This window comes from Mauremys reevesii, linkage group 10, assembly GCF_016161935.1.
Source record: "Mauremys reevesii isolate NIE-2019 linkage group 10, ASM1616193v1, whole genome shotgun sequence".
NCBI classification, from domain to species: Eukaryota; Metazoa; Chordata; order Testudines; family Geoemydidae; genus Mauremys; species Mauremys reevesii.
Window position 1 is genome coordinate 80,577,151 of NC_052632.1, and position 8,066 is coordinate 80,585,216.

Consider the following 8,066-nt stretch of genomic DNA (forward strand, 5'->3'; position numbering starts at 1 on the left):
TGTCACTGAAGGTGTACCAAGATAGTGCATTAGTAACACACGGTCTTCACTTCTGTGTTTTTTCATTTGTCTCCAGTAAAGGCGAATGGCTGAAAACATCTGCATTTCCTAACTTCTTAGCAACTTTGTATACAATAGTATATTCGTAGGTTCTTAATGTCACTGCCCATCTCTGGATTTTAGGTGATCCCATTTCGGGCACAGCCTTTGTCTCATTAAACAATGAGACTGGGGGTTGTGATCAGTGCAAATTGTAAACTTACACACACACACAAAATATCTGTATCAGGGGTGCAGAAGTTTCTCTCTCTCTATATATATATAGAGAGAGAGAGAGACTTCTGCACTCCAGAGCTAACAGCTAATCCTTCTTGATCTAATTGTGAATAATTATGATCAGCAGAAGACAGAGTCCATGATACAAACCCAGTTGGTTGCTCTGATCCATCTGGTGAGTAAAAACGGCTCCAATTCTATAAGGAGATGCATCACAAATCAAGATCAGTTCTTTGTCAGCTTGATAATGAACCAGGACTTCTGAGGATTGCAGCAGTAGTTAGAATCCTGAAATGCTTGTTCTTGAGCTGATTTCCAATACCATCTAGCCCTCTTTTTAAGGAACATATACAGATACATTAGAAGTGTTGATAAATTTGGCAAAAACTTTCTGTAGTAATTCAGCAAGCTTAAGTATGCCTTCAGCTCTGAAATATTCCTGAGTGCTGAGGCATCCTGAATTGCTTTGACTTTGTATGTCACTTGGTATAGTGCCTGGGCATCCACTTTATACCCCAAGTATATCACGTCACGTGCAAGGAAGGAACACTCATTCAATTTTAGGCACAGACCTCCTTCCTTTAGCCTGTTTAGTACTTCTGCTCCGTTTTGTAACTGTTCTGTTTCTATGGTGCCTGTGATTAGTATATCATCCCAATATATTGCCACCTGTGGAATTCCCTGAACCATCCCTTGGTGGTTCTTTGGAAAACAGCAGGAGCTGAGGACACACCAAAAGGTAACTGGTTATATTTAAACCATCCTTGGTGAGTATTTACAGTGACATACTGCTTGAAATCTTCTTCCAGGACCATCTGTTGATAAGCACAGCTGATGTCTAACCTTCTGAACAATTGCCCTCCTGCTAAAACTGCAAACAGAGTCTCTGTTTTTGGAACTGGGTTCTGTTCTAATTGTGAGACCCTGCTGACAGTCAACGTATAGATATCACACGTGTGCGGCGCCATCTAGCTTCAACACCGATACTGTTGGTGCAGCCTATTCAGAAAACTTTACAGGTTCAATAATACCAATTGCCTGTAGTCTTTTTAACTCAGTGTCAACATTTTGCTTTATGGCAGAGGGTACAGATCTGGGTTTGAAATAACAAGGCATGTTTTTTGGGTTTATGTAGATGTTAGCTGTGACGTCTTTCAAAGTATCCAGTTCATCTTTAAATACTTCCTCATATGTATTTAAAACAATTTCCTGAACTAGATAATCTTCTGATTCCAAGTGATGTATTTTTCCTTTCCAATCCAGGGAAAGGTCAGCCACCCACCCTCTACCAAGCAACTTAGGACCAGCGCCTGCAGCCATTAGCAATCATAGATGTCTTAGCAAACGGTCCCATTGGTAGCTCCCAGTATCTTTACTGCTTCTCCGGTATATGTTTTTAATTCTACCTGACATCTCTGCAGTGGAGGTGGTTCACTGTCTTTCCACAAAGTCTCATATGCTTCTTGACTCATAATAGTCACGCTACATTCTATATGCTGCTCAAATCGTACATTTTTTTCATTTACAATCAGTCCAATACGAATGGAACCTACTTTAGGAATATTTGTTTCTGGTATGCTATAGATAGCATAAGCTATTTCCTCCTCTTCTTTTTCACTGCTTTCCTCCTCCAGTACGTGAAAGGCACAGGGACTGTGAGGCTGCTTTTTATCATGGTTTTGTGTGTCTGCTTCCTTGGTTTGTTTCGATGCACTCTTAAAATGTGCCCAGTCACTCTGCAGATGTGACATTTTATCATTTTAAAATCTGCAGTCATAGGGGTTCATTGCATTTACAATAACAACACTCTTGGCTAGCTGACTGGGTATTTTCCCCAGGTTACTCTGCAGTTTTGTGCATAGTACCTTGGGTTTCCTATATGCTATTTCTGTCTCCCCAGGCTCCTGTGGCTTGTGTTTCTAAATCCTGTACATTTTCATTTGCAGATTCCATAGCCTGGGCCAATTTCAGAGCTGTTTCGAATGTTAACTGTGGTTCAGACAGTAATCTCCTTTGCATTTTGTCATCATTAATGCCACAAAATAATCTGTCTCTTAGCATTTGTGTCAGAGTTACACCATAATTACAACTTTGAGATAGCTTCCTCAGTCCTGCCACAAATTCTCCTACTGTCTCCCTGGATTTCCTCGACCGAGAGTTAAACTTAAATCATTCTGTTCTTTCACGGGGTGCTGGGTTGAAATTTTTTTAATAGATTTATTAGCTCATCAAACGTTTCTCTGCAGGCTTTTCAGGGGTTAACAGGTTTCTCATTAAACTGTTAGCCTTCTTCTTAGCTGCCTCTGAATATCATTAGCAGTGAAAAAATAAGATAATATTTCACAGTATTCTTCCCAAATTTGGTGTTGCAGATTAAATGCTGAAATAGTCCCAAATGTTGTTGCCATTTCTCTTGTGTTTATCAGGGTGTGTAGGCCTTATTTACAGATGACTTTCTTTCTTTCTTTCTTTCTTTCTTTCTTTTTCTTTCTCACGTGAGTTTGACTCCACTTCATCACCTCATATGTTGTATAAACCAAACGTACCCAACTTCTTTCTATTCAGGCAACACACACATATCTTGGCAGTAGCAACACAGGCCCAAACTTTCCCGCCGTTGCCAAGACCGGCACAGCACAACCCTAGAACATCCAAGCATTTCCTTGTTTAACTATCTGCCTGCTCCCCCTAGTGGCTGGTTTATTATACACCTTATAACAACTCCGGACAGTTGACCAACAATGCACATGCTCCAATATGTTCATATTGAGATTCCTCAAATAACCAGACATTCATGGAAAAAACAGCCTGTCCAGAGACAAGTTGCAAACAGAAAACAGGACCAAATTTATTAAAATAGCACTATACAGTGAATCATTTGACCAGCTGTACTTTTAAGCAACTTGGATCAAATTGGAGCAAAACTCCATCGACTCATTTGGAGTTTCTTTTGTTTTACATCAGGTCTGTATTTGGCTCATTTTTCCCCCTTAACTCTACAGTCTTCAGTATTCAGTGTAGGTACCTGCTTATGAAAGTATCCCAAAGAAATCTAATATTTAGCCCCCTTTAGGTTTTATTCATGACTAAGTTTCATTGCAGCTGAGCACGGAGGATAACAAACACAGCATTCCCAAAAGCCAAGGCAGGGTATGTTTTACTGAGCTATTAATGCTCCCTGTGGGGACTCTGGGAATTTAGACACCCGAGAAGTGTATTAATGGTGCCATTAAATATGCCCCTGGAATATCTTAAAGCTGTTGTACTGTGGGTCTTTAAGATTCAGATTAAAAATGTCCCACATCTCTGAACATATCAATGGACTGAAGCTGAATTCTCAGTCCAGCCTCTGATTACCACGGATGGGCCCTGGGGAAGTTTCTCTGAGATTACATCAGTCGAAAGAGGCTGCTGAGTTTACTGTCTGGGAATCTAGAATCTAGAGGGGTTTTTTTTAATTATGTATACAATAAAATATGTTCCCTTGACTGCCTCTTAAATGCAGCTTGCTGAGAAGGGAGAGAAAGATCTGTTACAACTGCAAAGTGATTTTTCTACTGTCCAAGAAATGCTGGCCTAGGCACCTAGTCACTGCCTAAATGTGTGTGATCACGTGTCACGGCTGGCCTGCCCCAAAGATTACACCCTGCAGCTCACGCCCAGTGAAAGGGCTAAGTAACTCGTTTAGCTCCCTTGGGGGCTCCGTGCTGCAGGTCCCAGAGCTGGATGACTAGAGGATCTGCACATATGCAGCCCCAGGTTTTGTTACACATGTGCATTAAACGACAAAGTCACTTGGCACTTTCCTGTGAGAGGAGTTTCCTTCACGGTGTTGCATTTTATCAGTGACAAATGGAACAGGTTCTCAGAAATAGTTCAGCTTCCCACGCTAACTGAGGAGAACTCTCTCCCCAAGGGGAAAGCTCAGGTGAGTAAACATCTCCCCTCTTGCAGCCTGACCTCAGACGCCAGCAACCCTAATCCTTGGCTAGCTGGCTGTCTCCTGGAGCACCCAGGGCCTTGCTTTCCCTGCGCCTCTTCAGAAGCACCCAAGTCAGCTGCTACGACAGCCCTGCCCCCCCCTTCCCCCGCCTAATAATTGCCTGAGTAACCTGAGTGATAATCATGGGTAGCAGCTGCAGTAGGTTGCAGGCTGCTGGAGTGGCTCTGGAAGAAGAGGGTGTGGCCAGAAGAGGTTTACCAGCTGGGAAGAAGAGGGCATGGCCTGAGAAGTCATGGTGTGGGGGAAGGCGATAAGAGTGGCATCAGTTTCTCTTTTTCATAGAAGTTTGCAGCCTCCATGCCGTCAGGTCCGAGACAACTGCAGCCATTGGGAAGCTGAGACCTCCACAGGTATTTTTAAACGCCTAGATGTTGTCTGTGAATTTTGATGCTGTGTTCTCCTGTGACGCCGATTTATTTCTCTATCTGCACAGCCACCGAGATAAAACCCCGTGAGTTGTCCTGCAATACTTGAAGTGATGACTCGCTTCCCTGTGGCTGGGCTGGCTGATAACTACTACTGCTTTGCCTGGCTCTCCCAAAGGCTGACTGCCCTCCCAGTGACACAGGTCCCTAGCCTTAGCCACCCTTCACAGAGAATGCTTAGCAACCAGACCAGCAAAGTGGGTTATAGCATCTGTGAATGAGGCACTAGAGTGCATCAGTGATTAATAGGCAGCGAGAGGAGGCATGAGCTAGTGGACGGAGTGTAGCACTGGGATCCCCCAATGCTGTTAGTAGAAGTATTGCAGATGTGCTGAGGAACCCCAGTCTCTGACCAGCACCCCATTGTGCTAGGTGCTGTGCAAACACACAGCCCATGCCCCAGAGAGCTTCCAATCTAAGTGTAAAACAGACAGGGGAGTGCAAGGAAACAATGAGACCACAGAGATCAGGATAGGCCCCGGTCTTGGCACACCTGCCGCCTAATTGAGTTCTGCTCTCAGCTTGCCTGCTCCCTGTATGTTCTTTCTGTTGGGTTCTGCACCTGGTGCTGTTGTGCTCTGAAATCATGGAGATTATTGTGTCAGGAGCTGGATGGTGTGCTTGGGCAGCATTGTCCTCCAAACTGTTCAGGTGTGTGTGTCTTAGACTCTATACCGCCAGCCGCTCCTTTAGGTGAAGTGGCCAGGGTCTGCGCTTTCGGAGCAAAAGGCTCTTAGCTCCATTCCCCCTGTGCCTGGGGGATTCCGTGCAGCCGTGGCATGCAGCGTTGTGACGATTTTAAAATCTGGGGTAGCCACAGATTCCTCACAATGGGTTTCTCCCCACGAAAGAGCAAAGTTTGGATACAGATCAGAAGTCATGTGTGACTGGGTCGGGGATTTTGGTTCAGGCCCATCCCTGCCATGGGGCAAAGACTCGGACCTAAAGAGAGAGAGGAAATATTAGCAGAAGTGGGATGGGACACGGGAACGTGGAAGATTTGCTACAACTTCAGGTTCTCTCTATTCAGTGCAGTAAGGAACACAGGGATCGCCCCAGGGCTCGGTGGGATGGAGGTGAATAACATAAGGGACATCAGTTTGGGGGAAGTTGAGGGCTTTGGGAGCTGTTTTGCAGGTATGTGTGTGTTTCGAAGGAGGCTGCAGGTCCCAGCTCCTTAAATCGTTCCTAGCAGGGAAATGGAGAGCTGCCCCCAGACAGCTGGAGATTAACTGAGGGGATCTGTGAAATGAGAAATGGCGTATGGCTTCCTTTGGTCAAGATCACAGGAACACATTTGAACGAATGCCAGTAAAACTTCCAGGCCAATCCTTAGCAGACAGACTCCACCTCCTAAAACAATCAAATCGCAGAGGGCTTGGCAGGGCTGCTCAGAACTGGCAACTCCCATCCAGAACAGATTCAAAATTGAGCTAACATGAGTCCGGAATAACCTCTAATCCCGGGAGGCAGGGGGAGGAGCAGCTGGGCGGCGCTGATGTCATTTGGGCTGTCTGCATTGTATCATTCCTGTGGGTAGAAGACTCACATTTCCAAAGGGCTTGATGGCACCTTAAACCGGATAAGCAGCAAATGAGGGAAATGGGATCAAACCAGCACTTGGGAGTTCCACATTTGGGTCCTCGAACATTGACTGTCACGGTTTTCCTTAACAAGCCTCTATTGTTGTAGTGGTGAAACACACGCACACGCTTCCTTTTCTAGCAAATCTTCAGGCCGCTTTCTGAGCGGTAGACTGCACCAATTGTGATGGTTTTCAGTAGGGAAAGAGACAACAGGCGTCATGTTTTCTCCACTGGGATTTGTCTGTTCAGAGGCAGATTGTTATTATTTAATCATGTTTATTACAGTAGTGGCTAGGGACCAACCCACAGGGGATCCTTGTTGTGCTCGGAGCTGTACAAACACAGAGCAATAGACAGTCCCTGCCTTGTGGAGCTTACAGTATAAATAATCTACTACTAGATTCTCAGTGGCACTTGCCATCTTCTGGCACAGTTTAGCAGTAGTCACAAGGGAGTTGGTTGTGGCTGTCTGATTCTTGGATAGTTCTCTACCTGCAGTTGGCTATGGCCCCCCAGGGGCATCCAACCTCTGGGGATCGCTGGATCACAGGGTATGCCTACCATTCCCCCTCTTCCTAATCCGTCTCCCATGCTGGGAGCTGTAGGTGAGTGGCACAGAAGCTGACTGTGGTGCTGGGGACTTTCCAGCTGAGAGACGGACTGCATTGTGGGTCGTTTGTGGAGCCAGTGCGACACAAAAGAGCCAGATCACAGTGGTAGAAGGAGCGGGAAAGCTTTGGGCTGGGACTTGGTTCCCTCTGAAAAGTTAATTAGGGTGGGCTGTGCTTAGGGTCTGACCTGCCCCAGGTCCTGCCAACAGAACTCCACGACTTCCGACATCGTGGCATGACACATCTGTGATTTCCCTTCCCTTTTCTCCTCTCCCCACCTGCAAGAAAAGTTAGCATGACCAATCTCCAGCCTTGGAGATGATTATGAATAATGATCAGCAGGTTAATGTTGATAATACCCAGCTAATACCATGCTTCTCATCCATAGATCTCAACGTGCTTTACAAAAAAACCTTGTTTTACAGTTGGGGAAACCGAGGCACCGGAAAGTGAAGTGACTTTCCAGTGGTTCCCCAGTAATCCAGGGGCAGAGCTAGGAATCGAACCCAGGACTCCTGAGTCTCTACCCACAAGGCCATGCTGCCTCCATAGCGGGCTCAAGACTAGTCTTTGTTGGCTGTTGGGAGGAGAACACAGTGTCCTATTATTTTACAAAAAGCATTACTCCCTCTGGCCAGCTGTCTTGAACTGATCCACAGCACTGCCCCCTCGCAGACAGGAAGGGAAACTTGGTATGTTTAAAGGTGCATACACAGAAAAAGGAATCGTAACCTCTCCCTTCAGTGTACAGTAGCTACATGCACGACAGGTGAGGTAAGCGGTGATTGAGAACCTGAAGTTGAGGGAGCAATGAGGAAGCCGGTTAACCTCTTGCTGGTTCCCATACCACCTGCAGAACCTTTTCTTCACCATGGAGAAGAACATTCTCCCACCCTAGGGTGGCCCAGGGCACTTCCAGATCAGGTCAAGCCCTGAAACCTATATTCAGTTTTCTCTGGAACTGGCTGAAATTTTTCAAATTTCAAAGTTTTGATAAGAAATTGAAGTTTCGGTAGGGGAAAAAAAAGGCAACCAATATTTTCCAAGGAGATTGTTCTGGATATTACTCCCCTCCCCCTCTGTTTTTTGACCAACTGGTTGGAGGTTTTTCAAATCCAACTTTTGGAAGGAAAAAAGCAGGGAGGGGAGAGAGCAATTGCAGGAA